The 20,933-nt window shown below is 38.5% G+C and overlaps 1 protein-coding gene across 1 annotated transcript in view; it reads left to right on the top strand.

The window, feature by feature from the left end:
* The window catches only part of LOC125236029 (protein kinase C and casein kinase substrate in neurons protein 1), a 221,325-nt gene that overhangs the window by 20,360 nt on the left and 180,032 nt on the right, over positions 1-20,933 (top strand). The window contains exon 2 of the mRNA XM_048142715.1: positions 8,745-8,828. The gene's annotated coding sequence lies outside the window, so the exon portion shown is untranslated. The remainder of the gene's footprint in view (positions 1-8,744; positions 8,829-20,933) is intronic.

The raw sequence follows: 20,933 nt of genomic DNA on the forward strand, positions 1-20,933 counted from the left end.
ACCACCACAAACATTATTATTACATTATGTAGTTGTATAAAACCGAGGTACTACTCATAGGACTTAATATTTTTCATCCCGTATTTCGTAAAATATAAGCAAAATCAATGAAATTATTACTTAACTTCGTAAAATAACTAATAAAAAAGAAGATTATTTACAAATTAGTAAGAAAGTACTCAAAATTACATGAATAAAATTGGATTTACTAACCTCTCCTTCACGGAATACCCATGTCGCCGTCTGTAACCTGTCAGTTTGACACTTTGTTTTTATTTTTCAAGCTTATGAGTGTGTTCACATTCAACCTGAAACACCCCTCTAGAAAATCGGATACGTCAGTTTAGATTGGCGCGAAATTTGAAATCAAAATGTCGGCTTTTATAATAAGTCCTACTGGTAGGACCGTGGTACGCTATGACTAATATAGTCGTTGAAGAAGCTGGGCCTGAATGACCAACTTAATTATTACTATAGGAAGGACCTTGGGCCTTGGAGGTTAAAACGAAAGTTCACAACAAGGATAGCAAATAGGTATACATACACCTTAACGATCTAGCCCGCTCTCTATCTTTCAGCGTTTAACAAACAGTCTAACCACTACAACCATTATTCTTATAATAAACAGTCCAAACGCAGGTTTTCATCGTTATTTCAAAACGACCAAATACAGTCCCATTTCTCACGTACTTAAGTCCTTTACGGCCCATCACGGAACTTTCGGAGACCAGCCTAGCCGAAGTGACAATCTTTGACGCTACGCGGCGATTGAAGCACAGTCTGGCTCTGTCGATATCGTGCAACTATTACAAGAGAGCGATAGAGAGAGCTAGCTACGATACGGTTACGAAGCGTTAACGATTGTGTTATAACTAGGTACACTATAATTTGCTCTCATATGATGAATGGATCCAGAGAGCTTGTTTTGGAAGTAATTGTTACTTGTGTACTCAACCTCACATTACAATTACATAGTGCATGCTATTGTGAACTTTGTAACACATTCTTAAGAACACTTTTTAGTGATGTATCAGTATGAGATACGATGTTGCGAGACGTCGATATGGCCATTGCTCCAAAGCACGCGATCAGAGACAGTTAAGTTTGTATTGAAATTAAATATTTTTTGCCCCCGTTTGGGGAGCGGTCTGTGAATTGTTTTGGTCCGCTATTCGATTCAGTTATACTTTTTGCTGATGCAAATACTTTAAGGTGAGGACTTTCATTAACAATGGTCATGTATGTAGGTATATACCAGTAGCGGCTCGCCTTAAAGTGCGCTTGTGCGGTGCACTCCCAGAAATTATCACAAGTAAATTATAGTAATACATCTGTTATGATACCTCTAATTAATGTATTATTATTTAAAAAAAGTATCGCAAAAAAGTTAAGCTCAATTAAACAATTACTTGTATTTCTTAACAGTTCATTAATCTGACTATTACTCCGCCAACTCCCTTCCTACAATTTCATACGCACCGCGCTCAACGGAGCGCTTTCGATTGCGCTCCTATGGAAAAAGATTCAGTGCATTCATCGATAGAAAATTCAGTGAGAGTGAAAGAGAAGCTTAGACACAGCTCCGCGCGTGAGACAGACGATTATCTATGAAATATTAGGTAAAGCGGGAGCGCCGCACCGACCACAGAACTATCTAAATATATAAAAGAAGAAGCTGACTGACTGACATATCAACGCACAGCCGAAACCGCTGGTCCTAGAGATCTCAAATTTGGCACGTAGGTTCCTTATATAGTGTAGAGGAGCACTAAGAAAGGATTTTCCAAAATTCACCTCCTAAGGGGGTCAAATGGGGGTTCAAAGTTTGTATGGGGAAACAAGATTAGTTTGACTATTTTATTCGAAACTTCACAGGAAGATTCCTTAAGACATATGACTGAATACGTGTTTCAGGTTTTTTGAAAATTTAACCCCTAAAAGGGTGAAAAGGGGGGTGATAAAGTCAAAAAATCAATATGGGTATGGTTTTTATGGTTTATCGGGTCGCTGATCACGATAAATACAACGTTTTTAAAATCTAACGAGGCGGAAGTGAAATACCTTCTCCCCTGTTGTGGTGCAATGGGGTTTAAATATCAAAAAAATATATAAAAGAAGATATTGACTGACTGACTGACATATCAACGCACAGCCGAAGCCGCTGGTCCTAGAGATGTCAAATTTGGCACGTAGGTTCCTTATATAGTGTAGAGGAGCACTAAGAAAGGATTTTTCAAAATTCGCCTCCTAAGGAGGTCAAATGGGGGTTCAAAGTTTGTATGGGGAAACAATGTTAGTTTCACTGGTTTATTCGAAACTTCACAAGAGGGATCCTAAAAACATATGACTAAAGACGTGTTTCAGGTTTTTTGAAAATTTAACCCCTAAAAGGGTGAAAAGGTGGTGGTAAAGTTAAAAAACTAATATGGGTATAATTTTTAGGGTTTATTGGGTCGCTGATCACGATAAATACAACGTTTTTAAAATCTAACGAGGCGGAAGTGAAATACCTTCTCCCCTGTTGTGGTGCAATGGGGTTTAAATATCAAAAAAATATATAAAAGAAGAAACTGACTGACTGACTGACTGACATATCAACGCACAGCCGAAACTGCTGGTCCTAGAGATTTCAAATTTGGCACATATGTTCCTCATATAGTGTAGAGGAGCATTAAGAAAGGATTTTTCAAAATTCCTCTCCTAAGGGGGTCAAATGGGGGTTCAAAGTTTGTATGGGGAAACAAGATTAGTTTGACTATTTTATTCGAAACTTCACAGGAAGATTCCTTAAGACATATGACTGAATACGTGTTTCAGGTTTTTTGAAAATTTAACCCCTAAAAGGGTGAAAAGGAAGAGGGTCTTCACAGGAAGATTCCCAAATACATGTTTCAGGATTATTGAAAGTTTAATCCCTAAAAGGGTGAAAAGGGGGTGATAAAGTCAAAAAAACAATATGGGTATCGTTTTTATGATTAATCGGGTCGCTGATCACGATAAATACAACGCTTTTAAAATCTAACGAGGCGGAAGTGAAATACCTTCTCCCCTGTTGTAGTGCAATGGGGTTTAAATATCAAAAAATATATAAAAGAAGAAACTGACTGACTGACTAACTGACATATCAACACACAGCCGAAACCGCTGGTCCTAGAGATTTCAAATTTGGCACATAGGTTCCTTATATGGCGTAGAGGAGCACTAAGAAAGGATTTTTCAAAATTCTCCTCTTAAAAGGGTGAAATGGGGGTTCAAAGTTTGTATCGGGAAACAAGATTAGTTTGACTATTTTTTCGAAACTTCACAGGAGGATTCCTAAAGAGATGTTTCAGGTTTTTTGAAAATTTGACCCCTAAAGGGGAGCAAAGGGGGTAAAGTCAAAAACACAATATGGGTATCGTTTTTATGGTTTATCGGGTCGCTGATCACGATAAATATTTAAAATCGAATGAGGTGGAAAAGAAATTTTCTCCCCTGTTGTTGTGCAATGGGGTTAAAATATCCAAAATAGCCATAAGTATAGGTTTAGTTTTTATCTTTACTTCTGGTTCAAGAGATTTCAAATTGACACGGAAGTTCCTTAGAGGAGCACTAAGAAAGGATTTTTCAAAGTTCACCTCCTAGCATGATAATTTGACAGGGGCAAGGACAGGGACAGGGACAGGGACAGGGTCAGGGACAGGGACAGGAACGGGATAGGGTTAGGGATAGGGATAGGGGTAGGGGTAGGGGGTAGGGGTAGGGGTAGGGGTAGGGAAGGGGTAGGGGTAGGGGTAGGGGTAGGGATAGGGATAGGGATAGGGATGCGGATGCGGATAGGGATAGGGATAGGGATAGGGGACGGGGATAGGGATAGGGGAGGGACATGGGCAGGGACGGGACGGGGACGGGGACAAGGATAGAGATAGGGACGGGGATAAGAATAGGGATTGGGGTCGGAATAATCGGTCGGCAATCGATATCTAGGCAGTGTAAAATGCAGGTGGCTCAGTGGGAAGGGATTAGTAAGTATGCATCGGCGAGTATCCTGCATCCGTAATAACTATTACATTCAATGTGCTGTAAGAAGATCGTTGTTTGCTTGCCTTTTATATGTTTACGTTTGCAATAAGTATAAGCAAAATGGAAAAAATTGTAAGCGATAATGCAAGGAAGTACTTTTTACCCTACCGACCATAGCGTCGAGATACTGGCTATGTGGGTTGTATGAAGTTTCCCCAGTATAAATATTTATATAGGTAAAATACATACATATTCGTACCTACTACCTACGCTGTGGTCGCTGTGTAACAATTCTACAATCATTGCAAGAATTTCTTTTAAAACAATAGTAATATGTGTAAGGCACAGTCAGCCAAAAAAGTGGTTTACCACTTTTCGATCAATAGAGTCGAAAAGTGGGAAACCACTTTCATGGCTGACCGTACCGCAAATAGATCAGTTACAATGGCCCCCCCAGTCGAGAATTGCCCCGCTTTACCTTAATCGAAATAATCGCGGACAGATAGATGTACCTACAAAGAAACCTACGGATCCAAATGAAAATCTTATTTTTTGTAAACGTTTCAATAAGAATACTTTTATTACGCGGGCGAAGCCGCGGGTAAAAGCTAGTATCAAAATAGAAGGAAGAAGTATCCTATTTAGTACTTCGCGTGGCAAAAAGAAGACTCAACGACCTCTTTCCTCGCCGCAAACGACAGTCTGCGTTGTTGCTCTTTTGTTCATTGCAGCCTTAATTTAACGACCTCGACTTGGCGTGCATTCAAAACGAGCGATATCTATATAAACATGAAATAAGTGTCTTAGCAATGCGTGTAATAAAAATAATTTAATTTGTTCTTAGATTACGAGCGATGTAAAAATTAGCTATTCAAACTGTCGAGTCAACTCATATTCGTGACGTCAAGTGTCCATGCAAAATGTTACACGGTTGGTCTTGTCAACCGCCGAGCTTGTTCCTTCTATCTCGGTATAGGTCTGTGCGTTTGTCCTTGATTACCATCTTGTTGCAGCGCGCAGGCGCGATGCGCTTCGCGGTCATCCGCGTACTTATTTCGCGCGCTATTTTGTAAACAAGTTGTACGGCACCCGCAGGAAATACGATTTAGACTTAATTTGAAACCGCATAATTAAATTGTTTTAATTAAGGGTAAGTGTAAATAATTTCAGTGTGTGAGAATGGATGGATGCAACGTGACATAAAAGTGTGTGAAAAAACTTTAGCAACCCGATTAGAATTAAAAGTCCAGTGGTTATGTGAATGTGACAAAAGTGAAAAGTGAAAACCATTTCTTTTATTTGGAAGTGGCGCGGACGACGGAGGTGGTGAGTGTGCATGGACCGAAACCCGTCTCAATGATCGGTCGTCAGGAAATATGCAAGGCCTTAGATTCAGCATATCGAAAATCCACACAGGAGTACCGTCCTACCGTCATACTAGGTACATACATGTAGGATCTTGGTGCTCACAATAAGAGTTTGAGTGAACACCCACATATTATAGCCACGAGCCGCCTCTGGTATATACACGAATGACTTTTTTAAGGGTAGGTACATATTTATATGTTGTGTCGCTCTGGAGCTTATTATTATTATTTCTTTATTACAGGACATTCTTACATAGATTGACTGAGTCCCACGGTATGCTCAAGAAGCCTTGTATTGTGGGTACTCAGACAACGATATCGTCACTACTTTTAAATAATCTCGTATCTCACGTTGTTCCTCAAAGTTAAAACGCAGTAAGTCTATATGCATTCCATACATACTTACTACAATTTTCTTTTCATAGACAGACGAATTTAAAAGTAGTGACGATATATATAATATACGAATACTTATATACATAGAAACCATCCATGACTCAGGAACAAACATCTGTGTTCATCACATAAATAAATGTCCTTATCAGGATTCGAACCCGGGACCGCGGCGTAGCAGGCGATTCATACAGGCCAGTAGCTCTTTGGTATTCAAATGTTCGTTCTGAAATGGATCATCGTGTAATGTGGGATCTTGTGACGCATGTTCTTGTAATGATACATGTATTTATTTCAGTTTTAAACTACTATCCACTTTTGGTATAATCCGGACGCCTAACTTTCGTCTGTTCGTCCTTAACAACTTCCATCCATCCCTCCACACGCAACTAACTCGATTAGCTTAGTACAACTCGACCGCGCGTTCCAACTACCTCTCTTGGTTAGACTTTTTCTAATTTTAATATTGCGCCTTGTAGAATTTACATAATTCGTTTTTTTTAACCGTTTTAAGATATTAAATAGCTTTATAATTGTTTAACTGTGTAATTTCGCGACTATTTTTATCTGTACATAAATCACAAGTAACAAATAGTTTGCCTATCCTAAAATCTGTTTATTTTGTCCAATCTATGAGAAATAAGTAGATTAAAGACCGAAGTTGCACCTTTATTTGGCTTTAGCAAAACTACATCAATTTAATTATTTCTAAAAACCTGTCTAAATATAGTAAATGTTGTTATGATTATGACATTTAAAAAATTATCTGTCCCAGAAAAGATTTCACCGAAAAGTGATTTAGGTATCCATGAAACCCCAAAACGAATAAAACACGGATGTTTTGTTGGCGTGAAAGTGTAAATTCTACTTATTAGGTTCTTGACTTAAGTATTTAAAGTGAATTGGTTAAGTGGAGTGAAGATGTTTCGTGTTATTTGTTTACGAGTGATTATTTGATTTGTTTAGAAGTGTGCGGCCTTTTGTCTTAGAATAACAAAAGTTGTTCAACTGACAACGAAATTTATAAGGTACAGTTACAATTAAAACTTTGTTTACATAACGGTATTTGTTTCGTCGGTGTTTGGGGGGCAGATTGTCGATAATTGACTATTGTTATGATTTGTAACTTTATATTATGTTATAAAGTAAACTTTCTTGAGACATGTTTTAAATATTGAAAAGCAAGCTTCTACTCACGTTTATTATATCTCTGTGGTAATTCTTCGTCAGATGGCATGATACTTGATTACTCGCGACGGCTACATTCCTTGCATTACACCATTTGCACCCTACGGTGCTTGTCTCACTGACATTATCGCCAATAGCTATATACATAGTACTACCTTAACGTGAGTAATCGCACTTAGCGCTACATAACTAAATGGGCGATTAATATGTATGTATCATCAATTCTCCGTAATATATTGTATATACATAAAGTGGGGTTTAGTCAATATATTTTTCGCCAAAGATGTTATGCCATCAAGTTGCTACACTGCAATCGGTATGACATAATACCTAATACACTCCAGTTAGCTATACGTAGTACCTATGTATAAAGATTGCTCGCCCCGGCCACAGAACAGCCGGATTTCCACAATACCCACAATAAGCGTCCTTGGACGACCCTCATCCCACCTCACGTTACTCTAACCTAAACTTTACAACGAACTCACAGGACTTATGTTCCAATGTAAGTTCCAGCCATTGATGATTATGCGAAAAAAAGTCTAAGAATTCATCTCCGTGGAGGTATATGTTATAATAGTATAATGATGGTATACAGGAATTACAGGAAATTACTTTATGCTAGCGGAATGCAGTTTTACGCGTAACTGCAAATTTTAATATTCAAGTGCATTGAGATTCAGATTCGATCGTAAACGTCATTTCATGATACAATGGCATGGTAGACATATTATGATGATATTGATGATATCATATGATGAGAATATTCTTTCGTAGTTTAGTGGAAGCATTTTTAGGACATACGCCTTTTCAACCGAAGAAATCGAGGTTTGCTAAATACATTTTGAATTTTAATGACATAATAAATAATAATAAATAATAAATATTATAGGACATTCTTACACAGATTGACTGAGGCCCACGGTAAGCTCAAGAAGGCTTGTGTTGTGGGTACTCAGACAACGACATATATAATATATAAATACTTATATACATAGAAAACATCCATGACTCAGGAACAAATATCTGTGCTCATCACACAAATAAATGCCCTTACCGGGATTCGAACCCGGGACCGCGGCGCAGCAGGCAGGGTCACTACTGACTGCGCCAGACCGGTCGTCAAACATATGTTAAAATTATTAACAACGCGCTACCAACAAAGGGATACTCTAAAAAATAAATATTGGACTTTTCGAGACAGGGCAACGACTTGAGTATTAGTACTGTGTACTTCTACTTAGTGACTTAGAGAAAACATTGTATGTTAATAATAATAATAATTTATAATAATTTCGACCTCGACAGCTGTGACCTGGGTGGCCGAGCGGATTAAGAGGCATTTCCCGCGATTGGAAAGTACGCTGGTTCGATTCCAGCCTCAGGCACCAGAGGACTTGGTCACTTTTTCTTTCATATGTGTAATTTATTTCGGTTTTAACATTGTATGTGTAGATTTATTTTATTTTTAGCCTAGATTAGTATGTAAAGATAAGCTTGTTTGCCCTCACAGGGCGTCATGAACTGACCTACCTACTGCATTACACCTGCATTTAATGTACTATGAGCTGCAAAAGTGCATGGTGAATTTATCAATCATTTCATTCATAATTTCTCCATGCACTTTTGCAGCTGATAGTACATGACATTGCAATAAAAAAATGAAATGATAATTTATTCTAATAATAATCATCATTTGAAAGTTTTATTTTGCTATTCTTATTCGTCATTTGAATAAATTTTGCCCATGTCTGTCAAAAACAAGAGTTTGACTGTGTGTTTGTTTGTCCGCAGATAGTGTTGTGCTCGTGCCTGTGAAGTGCATCGATGATACTCTAGGAGCTCGGACGGGCGCCACGCTGCTCGGATTTATCATATGTAAGTCATTCTTAAATAAAAACAGTTTTGTTTCTTAATTTCATATTGTAAAACTTATTGTTTTTGCTCAAAGGCGTTCAACACATAACGTTATATATCCAAATTTGATAGCACTTTGAAGGAGTAAATCCACAACGAAAGATTGACTAATATTGATTTGTCGCACATTCATTTAAACTGATAGATTCAGTAGCATCTGTACGAAGTGATTGATATCTTTGATCTTAGCCCCGACTAACACACCATTCATGTTACCCTTCAACCGGCCCACTGCTTATGTGTCGAGGGACAGCATCACGCATCAAACCAGTTTTTATTATCCTGTGACCTAAAACTATGTGTCGGGCATGGATGACAGATTCCTTAGGAACTTAAGTAACTTAAACCTATAGGGCATATCAGCGTTAGGGTCAATACACACGGAATTAATCTCGCAATGCGCAAGCTATATTTCATGGGCATATTTTTATTTTGTTGTCGATTTTACTTTTTTATTTTTGGAATTTTTTGCACTTTTTCTACTCAGAATCATGAGCTCTTTTGATTCTACTAGGAGACAAAAATGTCCCATAACTTCCATATATTTTTTGTCTTCCTCTGAGTTACGATAAAACAAGTTGTATGAGAAATTGTAACTCAGTGGAAAAAAAATTGTGAGACATTTTTTTTCTCCTACAGAAACGAAAGAGATCATGATTCTGAGTGGAAAAAGTACAAAAATTACCACATTTGAAAAAAAAGTAAAACAGACAAGAAAATAAAAATATGCCTTTATTTCCTAAGGCACTGGTCCCACCACTAGCTAGTAAAACGATGAGCTATCGGCTATTTATGCGACAAAAGATAGTTATTTCTGAGCGATGAACTATAAAATAGTCTCTCGAATATGGTTTTGTTTTTTTTTGCTAGCATCGCCGTGGGACCAGTATATTCAATATGGATTTTTTTTTTTCATGAATATATTCATAATTTTATTATGCTTAACACACTATATTTCTATAAAAGCAAGACACAATCCTACGTTCCCCCAGCCGTGAAAGTCAAGGTTCGCCGCAGCGACCGCGAAACTAAAGAAAACGTAAACGTTAATGAGTCACACGCAAAATATTAAATACTATCACAGCGACACAAGTGCTCCTTTGAACCGTGGATCACGTGGCCTTGGTACTGATAGTGTATTATATTAGTAAATACTGTTATCGAATCTAACTGTTTTAAAAAAATGCGTCTGATTATGACTTAAGTTACATAATGTGCAAGTATACTTTTTTTTTGGCAGGTATTTGAGTCAATTGTGTTCGGTCAAAAGTGAATTATATTTTCCTGAACTCCCAGGGAGTTATTACGAGTATGAAATACTAGCTTTTGCCCGCGGCTTCGCTCGCATTAGAAAGAGACAAAAAGTAGCCTATGTCACTCTCCATCCCTTCAACTATCTCCACCTAAAAAATCACGTCTATTCATCGCTCCATTTTGCCGTGAAAGACGGGCAAACAAACAGACACACACACTTATCCATTTATAATATTAGTATGGATGTACTTGAAAATTCATAGAAAAATTAAACCATTTTTTTACTTCGTTTAATTCTTGTTTAATTCTACCACCAAAAACTTTTTAGTTTTTTTGACGGCAAAACTCACTTAATTGATACGATTTCCACGCATCATTAAGTTTTACGCAATTGTCCGTTCCGATGATGTCAATCGAACGTTTAAAAGAATACCGATTACGCTACAGCCGGCCTAGCCAAATGACAATCGTTGACGCTAGTCATCGATCGAAACGCAGTATGGCTCTGTCGCACCAATACCACAGAATATATAAAAGTACATGTGCCAATACGGAAGAACAATAGAGATAGCTAGCGTATGTGCGTTTGTGCATTTTTTTATACTACGTCGGTGGCAAACACCTATGAACTTCTGCAACTCAAAAAGTATCACATGTGCGTTGCCATCAACCCATTAGAAACTTGTACATTTTGTATAGGAAGGACGTAAGGCGCGCCGCCAAGCTTTTGCTGCCGCCACGCCACCTGGGGCGCGTCTTACGTCTTTCCTATACAAAATGTACTGAGGAGACGTTTTTTGAATTACACTGAAGCGGCGTGCAAAAAGTAGTAGTGCAAAAAGTAGTAGTAGTAGCAAAAAGGAGTGTACAAGTTCCAAGGATTGTTCGGGTTGCTGATGACGACTCGAAGGACAATAGATGGAACAAATTTTGTTCCGTAGGTCCTTCCGTCACCACTGTCACCAGCACTCGTTGACTCTGCAGCTCTCGTTGAGCTCTGGCAGCGATTTTACTTGCACCGACAGGAACACAACATCAATATGAATAAAACTCGTAGGGTTCTCGTAGCTAAATGTTATTTGGCACGGTCTTCTGTTATTTGGCTGCCTTCGTGAGAATTTGTGCATTTGGCTACGTAGTGTACGTACCCAGACCGGCCGGAGCGGAAAGCCGCCAAATCGGGCAGCACTGCGGCCGCCGCACCGTTACTCGCCGAGGCTAGGAATTTGTCGACCCACGTCTACCAAGTACAGCCGCCATCAGATATATCGGGGCTGCCAGAGCTCTCACAAATATTAAAGCACGCCTTTATTGTCAAGACGATGTAACGTCTTACATAGTTGTGAGTGCTTTTACAGCTCCGATATGCACGGTTCACGGTGTAACATGATGAAACCGAAAAATTTTAACTACGCATTTCTGTGGGCAAACTAAAGATAAAATGGCCATATGTCGTCAAGAAAATTTCGCGAATTTTTTTTTGTACTTTTTTTTTGCATACTTTCACGGTATTTTAAGTGCCAGTTTTACGAATAACATTTACTTTTTTTTACTTATTCAATGTTTTTCTTAAATGTTTTTTTTTCATTGAGTTAGTTACTTTTTGATATCTATCAACGAGGATATAGATTATGCTCAATAACGGCATCATCGCCATCAAAACAGCGTCTTGTTCTGATACATAATTAAGTAATTGTTATTTTTTTTAAATGCTTATATCTCTGAAAGTAGGCGAAATCCAGAAAAGTTTATATGACATTTTATTCTTCTAATGATGAGGAATACGCTGTTAAAAGTATGTAATATCACACCTCGGACACTGGCGATCAAATATATGAAAGAGGCGCGTTCTTAGCACACAGTCTTAGCTCGTGTAGGTGAACGCGGCGTACCATGCTTGTATGAGTGAGATATGACTGGTCGACAGTTCGCGTTTTTGACAGGTGGTAACTGTGAGGTAACCGAGAGGGGGTAGGCGGCACTTTCAGCGGGGAGCGGGAGTGGCCATACTGTACAGTAGTAATTATACTATGGTAATATGCTAGTCGTTCACTTTTACAATTTTAGATAATTCTTCAAATTCACAACTACGGTAAAAACATTTATTTCATCATTTTTTATGACTTACAAGTTTTATGACTTCGCTACGTACTCGCGTATCGTAAATATTTTATGTGTTTATAATTTGCAAGAAGTACGTAACAGCTTTGAAAGAATTCATAATGATTAATGATTCACTGTTTATGTTTAAAAACGTCACTTCAATAAGGATGTGCGGATTTTTCATTATAGATCAGAGTCGTACTCTTGCTACCGAGTTAGGCTGCTCTCATGTCACCATAGAAACACATTTACACGAGTTGGGAAAAAACTACAAATACAGTGTTTGGATACCGCACGAACTTGATAGAGATCAACTAAACCGCCGTGCCGATATCTGCATACAACTTCTGTCTTTTCGCCGCACATTCAACTGGTTGGACCATCTTATCACTGGAGATGAAAAATGGGTCTTATATATAAATCACACACGCAAACGTCAGTGGCTAGCTCCAAACGAAAAAGGAATAGAGGCACCAAAAACAGCGCCTCACCCGAAAAAAGTTATGCTGTCCGTTTGGTGGGATATTCATGGTATTATTCACTGGGAACTCCTACCAAGTGGAATGACTGTTACCGCATCAGTATACTGTAATCAGGACTGCACCAAACAAACCTAAGAATATTCACAGATGGATCAAAAACAAAAGAGGGAACAGGGTGTGGAGTCTTCTCAGAAGACTTAAACATACACATATCCAAACGCCTAGGTGAACACAGCACGGTATTCCAAGCTGAATGTGTGGGTATAATAGAAGCTTGCAATGCCATAAAAAGACGACAGGTAAAACATGAAAACATACTAATATTATCAGACAGCAAATCAGTGCTTCAGGCACTAGACAGCGAAAAACTTACCTCGAAACTAATACTAGAATGTCATCAAAGCCTCACTGAAGTGTGCGAAGAAGACAACAAAGTAACAATACAATGGATAAAGGGGCACAGTGGATCAAGAGGGAATGATGCAGCGGATGAACTGGCCCGAGAAGGATCAGACACACCGGCATATGGACCTGAACCCATCATACCCCTACCAGTATCATATAGGAAAAACCAACTTATGCAACACCACAAAGAATTACACAACAAATACTGGGTTGAATTAGACACATGTAGACAAACCAAAGAAATTCTTGCTGTACCTAATACGAAGCTCACAAAAATCCTACTCAGAACACCCAGACACCAACTGCGCAAAATAGTAGGATTAATGAAAGGACACAACACACTGAACAAACACCTCAATAACATAGGTATAACCGATAGCCCCATGTGCAGAGCGTGCATGGAAGCAGAAGAAACCACCAAACACTTTCTTCTAGAGTGTAAACAGGTAGAAGTATATAGGAACAAGTACCTAGGTACGCCGAACACACTAAAAGAGGTATTTAGCAACCTGAAAACACTGCTAGGATTTGTAGAGGAGCTGGGGTGGCTAGAGTAGTGCTACCTCGTCAAATTCACGCAAAATAGGCACAATAGTTGTCGACTTGCGGAAAATGCCCAACAAAACTAACTAACTGTAATCAGCTTGAAAATTTAAACCAAAAAATCTGTCAGAATCGTCCACAGCATGCTAAAGTTTTTTTCTTACACGACAATGCTCGCCCACACATTGCAAAAGAGACTCGGCTAAAGCTATTGGAGCTAGGTTGGAAAGTGATACCTCATCCACCGTACTCTCCAGACTTGGCACCTACGGATTACGCATTGTTCAGATCGCTAAGCAATGCCTTGAATGAAAAAAAGTTCGATGATCAAGCCCATCTACGACAGTACATAGCTGAGTTTTTTTAATCTAAACCTAAGAACTTCTTCGCCGATGCTATTCATTCTTTACCAGAACGATGGAGACAAGTAGTAGATAACGAAGGCCGTTATATTTTTGATAAATGATTAAAATAATAAATTAAATTAAAATTACAATATTGGTTATGATTCGCTCATTACTTTTTTACCAACCCAATAGTTTATATATCCTCTTCATACATGCATAAACCATCATACCTACTTATAATTATAACATAATAGGTAAAACATACTTTGTTTAAAAACACTGCAGTAGTAAGCATAGGGTTGCAAAAAAACGGTTTTTTTTCTGGCTTGAAAAAAAAACATGAAAAAAAAACCGTGAAAAAAAACAGTTTTTTTTCTGGAGTATGTTTTTTTTCTAAAGTACGAAATCTCAAAATTTGCAAAGTATTTAATACTTTTATACGGTTTTTTAGACTTAATGTTAACTATTAAACGAATTTAATCAAATAACTTTAATTTCTGGTCTTATAAAAGTAACATTTACGAAATCTGTAGTTGGTAGTTATCACTATTTACTGTTGGAAACACCACCGCCTCTCCACGCTACACGCAGCATCGGGGATTTTCCCCAATAAACGTTTGTATACTGAATGTTAATTGAATTAAAATGTACGTTATTGTTATTGAAACACGTTACAACTCACGAAAAACCGTTATTGTCGTATTATTTGTTCATCTGAAAAAAAACCATATTTAGAAAAAAAACCATGGTGCTCGGTTTTTTTTCATGTTTTTTTTCACAATTCTGAAAAAAAACATTTGGTTTTTTTTCTATTTACAACCCTAAGTAAGCATATACCTATACTAGTTTTCTCAGCCACTTCATGGGGTACATATCAATGAAATCATTTCAATTCGCATTATTGTTACCGAATCTTGACCTCATAATATTACTGTGTAAGAACTTAAGACGATACGGTAGGGGTCAATTCTCCATACAAACGCTCTCGACTATTTCCTCCCTGGTTTTTGAAGATAGAGCAATGATTTTTTCAACACAGATTGTTATTATTTTTATCTGTGTCGGACCGTTTTGATTTTTTTGATATTCTGCTTTTTAAAGACTAGACCAATCAAAAATTTCCAAAAACGGCCTTTTTCATGTGGCGCAAAAAAAGGTGTGATACTCAAGATTGGTAACAATTAACCAAAAAAGCTAAACGGTCCGACATAGATTATTTCATTGTTATTCAGATTCTCAAATTTCGTTCCGATTGATTAAGTTTTGAAGGAGGAAAGAGTCGAGAGCGGAACCTCGATTTTAAAGAATTTTTTTAAATATCTTGACTGAGTTGTTCTTAATGGACTATTTTTTTTCGATAAATCTAGTTAATAACACTTGTATATTTAACTAAAATTCCCAAGTTGAAAAGGGGGCTCCTTTCCATTTTAGCATTTTCGCTACCGTATCCTCTTAAGAAGGTAAACTGCATTGCGTAGCTAAAATTTTTGTCCATACGCATACTAGGTACTGTGCCTTCAGCATCTTATGGTTACTTTTAGGAAGGGTTTTTGCTAAATTTTAAATAAAGGTACCTACCTAAATACCTATATTTAAAATTTAACAGTATTTATGTATAACTCAAGATTTGATCTTCAGTAAAATAAATCCATACTATTATTATAAATAGGAAAGTGTGTGTGTGTCTGTTTGTTTGTCCGTCTTTCACGGCAAAACGGAGCGATGAATTGACGTGATTTTTTAAGTGGAAATAGTTGAAGGGATGGAGAGTGACATAGGCTACTTTTTGTCTCTTTCTAACGCGAGCGAAGCCGCGGGCAAAACCTCGTATATCATAAATTGAAAGTTAAAATAAAATATGGATCTTGAAAATTTTTAGAATAACTTCTGGCAGGCAAGCATGGTCGCGTGATAAACGATAGAACGTCAATTTCATTTTTTCATTCTTTTCGCACCATTTGCAAGTGTTTATCGAACTATAAGAATAGTGTTTAATTTGTATGTGTGTCTTGTCGGTTTCTACTGTCGTCGCGTGCGTGAATGGCTCTGCGAGACATGCAAAGACGGGAGTATGTAATTATGGCTTAATGCAGGAGCTGCGTATGTTCACGTAATAGCTGCCATTACGTCCTCTTGTGGACGTAACTTCATCTGTCAGGCACTTGCATCTGCAGACTTGAGGCTGTCACCCCATACATACAAATTTATAAACTCACGCCTGTTTTTCCAAAAAGGGTTGGCATACAATTGCTCAATGTCACTTTTAACAATTAAGGGGTTGAAAGAAAGCTAAACTATGATATTGCAGTGATAGGTTGCCAGCCCAGCACCTATAGCACAATTAAACCTATATATCCCATGGTCGTCTCGTCTCCCACGATACCCACGGGAGCAAAGGGGTGGTGAATTTTTTAACCAGTCACAACACGGTCAAGACATGATTAAGGTACAGCGGGGCAAATTTCGACTGGGGGCAATTGTAACTGATCCATTTTTTCCATTATTACACTATGATGTTGAGTTCTACATGTTTCCATTGAACACGCCTACCTTATATAACCGGTGGACAGTTGGACACTCGATTTAATAATGCAAACCTTGTAAAACAAAAATGGACTAGTTACATTTGCCCCCCAGTCGAGATTTGCCGCGCTGTACCTTACTAGACAATATATTTGAACAGTTTTGAGAAAGAATTACGCTTGTGAATATTTTATTCTGATCACGCGAAAACTGATTGGAAAATAAATGAGAGTCAGATTCATATTACGTGCTACTTTATTCGGATAACCATTGATCCACTTTCAGATCGGATTGTAATCATCGATTGCGAAGTAGATTGCACTGAATTACATATTACTCGTACATGTGCAACCAAATTACTGCCATCGACACTTATTGATCATTGCTAGACCTCACGTCTTTGTAACAAGTTTTTTTATTAAGCCAAGTATAATTTTGGAAGATTATTGGTAGCCGGAGGCTGATCATTGCTATGCCGACAAAAATAATTGAAAGATACACTTAAGCCTCCGCCAAACATAATAGAGCGTTTTGATAGCGTAGCGTGAGCGGAGCAATCGCGCTCGTTAGTTCGCGCCGACGTCCGCTGTGCGCAACGCCAGCGTCCGCTATCATTGCGCTCCGCTAGCGCTTAGCCGCGTCAAAAGGCGCATGTGTGGCCGAGCTTTTAACATAAAATACAAAAAATATGGGAGGCATTTCGCCTGATACGTGCCGCCATTATAGGGTATTAGGTGTTACCCAATTTATTCATGGATTTTTAGGACGTGCATGTTATAATGTTACTTGTGTGCCTTAATGAAGATGCAAATTGAACATACTAACGTTTGAAAAGGGCATAAATTAATATTTATTACCGTCGTGAAATTTGCATAAGTACGTCTACGTTCGAATACGAACTGTGGCCTATTTCATAACATAAGTGACAATTGTCATCCGACAGTGACATTTCACCGTTCATTGCCTGTTCCACAAGGAAATATTGACTAGGATATAGCCACAGAATTTTCAGTGTCGTGTCAATATCACCATGGTTAAATAGCTTTACTATTTGACAGCTATAGTGAAACTACAGTGGGCACTGTAGTTACAAAAGTTGAAATAAACTTGCACAGTTGCTTTAACAAGTTTTTAAAACCTTGTCTAGGTAATCTAAAAAAGAAATTTATTATCGTTGTATGGAAAAAGAGCGCACGATATTACTAGAACCAGTAGAACCACAAATTACATGAAAGTCCGTGACGATACGCTATCGAGTAACAGTAACGTATTTTAAAACCTTTAAAAACTCAGAGGATTTGTCTTTAATTGAATCTTAAACTAGATCGTCTAAATAGTTGATGTTAGTAGTCTAGCGTCGCACCTAATTGCGTTGATCACATCTTTAATTGCTCGTAGACACGCAATATCCTTATGTCTGCGGCGAATAGCGTTTATAAATGCTTTATTATGTTGTTAAACATTACATTTTCATATATACTGCTATATAAAATAGCTGATTTACGAATGCTATACTTGTAAAGTCATGCTCATCGTATCGATATATTTTTCAAAATATGTACCGAGACCTATATTCCGCCGACATAAAGTGCTATGGGACATATTTTTGATAAGTTGTACGAACCCATATTTTTACACTTGACTGTACTTGAATGTTTTAGAATAAAACTTCGTTTTGTTATCATTAGCTCGTCTGAAAATAAATGTGTTACCATTACCATTAAAACGGTCAATGAGGTATTTTACCACGACACTTGATCTGACAATTCTGTGCCTATTTGTGGGTTGATAAGTAATTTATTACTCAGCGTCAATATTTCCTTGTTGATCAAGCAATGAACGTCGAAATGTCACTGTCGGGCGACAATTGTCACTATATTGAATCAGGCCACAGTATCCACTTCACGAATTCGCCCAACCCTTATCTCAAAACACTAGAAATGGAAACAACGAGCACCAATCAATTAACAATCCCATCGCGCAATCAATGCTAACCAACCCAATGATTCAACTCTACATTTTACAAACCAAAAGACTTATCTCCATACTCTTTGTGCGCAACAACTGACTGAAGGAATAAAGTCTTAAATATTTGCCTTTTGAAAAAGACAAACTCCTTTTCGGTTTTGAGTGGCACTAGGTGATAATTCGTGGGCAATCGAATACGTTACGTTATTGACTGATGATGCTCACGGAGCAAACCGATTGTCGATAAGTGGAAGATATTCGCGGCACCTATCAATTGACTCGTATGACATTTGGTTTGGAAAACGTGCCTAAATTTATCAAGTCCGTCATGATCAAGTGGTATGTGTTTGCACTTCTCTGATGATATAATGGAATATGCAGTAGTATTATGTGAAACGTCTGTATCCGAATTACCATAAGTAGGTAATTTCTGAAGAGATAAGTCTAGTCAGTAGCAAGGGTGATGATAAGTAATTGATGATACTCACACTAGAATGGCATAAAAAAGGAATTGAGATGTGAAAACCTAAGAATTGTGCTAATGTGCTACGTAAAGCGGGCTCTGTTATTCGTAATCAAACTTATGATATGAGCACTTGTTGCCCAGAGTTTATACATCATCATCATCATTGGCCTGCAAGCCTATAACAGACTATTCAAGCGTGTCAGGAGCGACAATGCTTTCCGTGGCTGTGTAAGCCAATACGGGAGCGGCAAACACGACCACAACTCTGGTAGGTGTGGTGTATCAGTGGCGAAGAAGTATCGCGTTGATAACGCTTGGCGCGCTTGCTAAACCAAACGTCGCCATGGATTTATACAAAGTCTTACAATATACGTAATGAGTAAGTAAGGTCACAATGTTTCCAATATTCCCCTCCATGACACATTGTTCCTTTGTGCCTTTGTGCATTCGTCATGAGTAATTCTCGAATTAAAGCAGTCTGCCTGTCTGTCTGTTACGCGCTCGGATGAACACAGCTCGTGCCTAGGTGTTTTATATGTATATCTGGAAAATGGACAGTTTCGCGAGAAGAGATAACAAGAATATTTTTTCTTTTTTATCACGACTCCTTTCGATCTAGGACAAAACGCAAAAGACAAAAAAATGGTCCCAAAATTTTCTATTATTTTGCACACTTTGTAATCGCTGTACAAAGTGCTTAAAAATGGTAACGAAGTGGAAATTAATTTGGGACACTCTTTTTCACCTAGTACGATTAGAAACGAAAGGGTTCGTGACTCTGAGTAGGAAACACATTAGGCAGCGTTCCCACTTAAGCGTCGCGTGTCTCGGCGCGCGCCACGCCGCCGCCACGCCGCCGCCACGCCACCTGGGGCGCGTCTTACGTCCTTCCTATGCAAAATGTACTGAGGAGACGTTTTTTGAATTACATTCAGGCGGCGTGGCGCGGACGTCCGTTCCGCACCTCAGGACATGCGTCTCTTAAGTGTGGCCGGTCCCTTAGATTTACCTATTCATTCATTCATTTTCTCTCTTCTCGCGAAAATGCCCAAATGGTACTGGATAATAGTTAACAAAAGCATTGTTTAGGCTTCTTTCAATTGAGTTATCATCAGAGCTAATAATTGCAAATATTCCGGATGTGTTCGAGCTCTTCTGAATACTTCGTCTTCTATAAAAATCGCTTGTGTTGCTACTACTTCCTGTGATACTGGTGGTCTTGATCCCAATACTGTATTCTTCCTGAAAAATAATTATTTTGCTTTTAATCAGTCATAGAGGCGCTATTTAAAAAAAATGTAAACAATACAACTATGTATACAGTGTTGTGCAGTCACCGGCATAAGGCAGCGTCCCCACTTAGGCGTCGCGTGTCTCGTGGCGCGCAACGGACGTCTCCGCCACGCCGCCTGAATGTGATTCAAAAAACGTCTCCTCAGTACATTTTGTATAGGAAGGACGTAAGACGCGCCCCCAGGCGGCGCGGCGCGCGCCACGCCAGACGTCCGTTGCGCGCCGCAACGCAAGACATGCGTCTTATGAGTGTGGATGGTCCCTAAAGAAGTGATGATTTCTGTACCTTTTAATTTGTTTGATAATTTCGTATGACATTTCAAACAAGACGTTAATCATCATCCACCTTGCGTTATCCCGGCATTTGCCACGGCTCATGGGAGCCAGGGGTCCGCTTTGACAACTAATCCCAAGATTTGGCGTAGACATTAGTTTTTACGAAAGCGACTGCCATCTGACCTTCCAACCCGAAGGGTAACTAGGCCTTATTGGAATTAGTCCGGTTTCCTCACGATGTTTTCCTTCACCGAAAAGCGACTGGCAAATATCAAATGACATTTCGTATATGAGTTCAGAAATCATCACTTATTTATGCCGGTGACTGTACAAGTGTAATCGTGGCTATGCTTAAATTTTGTATACAATTGATAGTCGGGAGTGTTCTTAGCCATGATTGATCAAA

Source organism: Leguminivora glycinivorella, chromosome 18 (genome assembly GCF_023078275.1).
Source record: "Leguminivora glycinivorella isolate SPB_JAAS2020 chromosome 18, LegGlyc_1.1, whole genome shotgun sequence".
Lineage (NCBI taxonomy): Eukaryota > Metazoa > Arthropoda > Insecta > Lepidoptera > Tortricidae > Leguminivora > Leguminivora glycinivorella.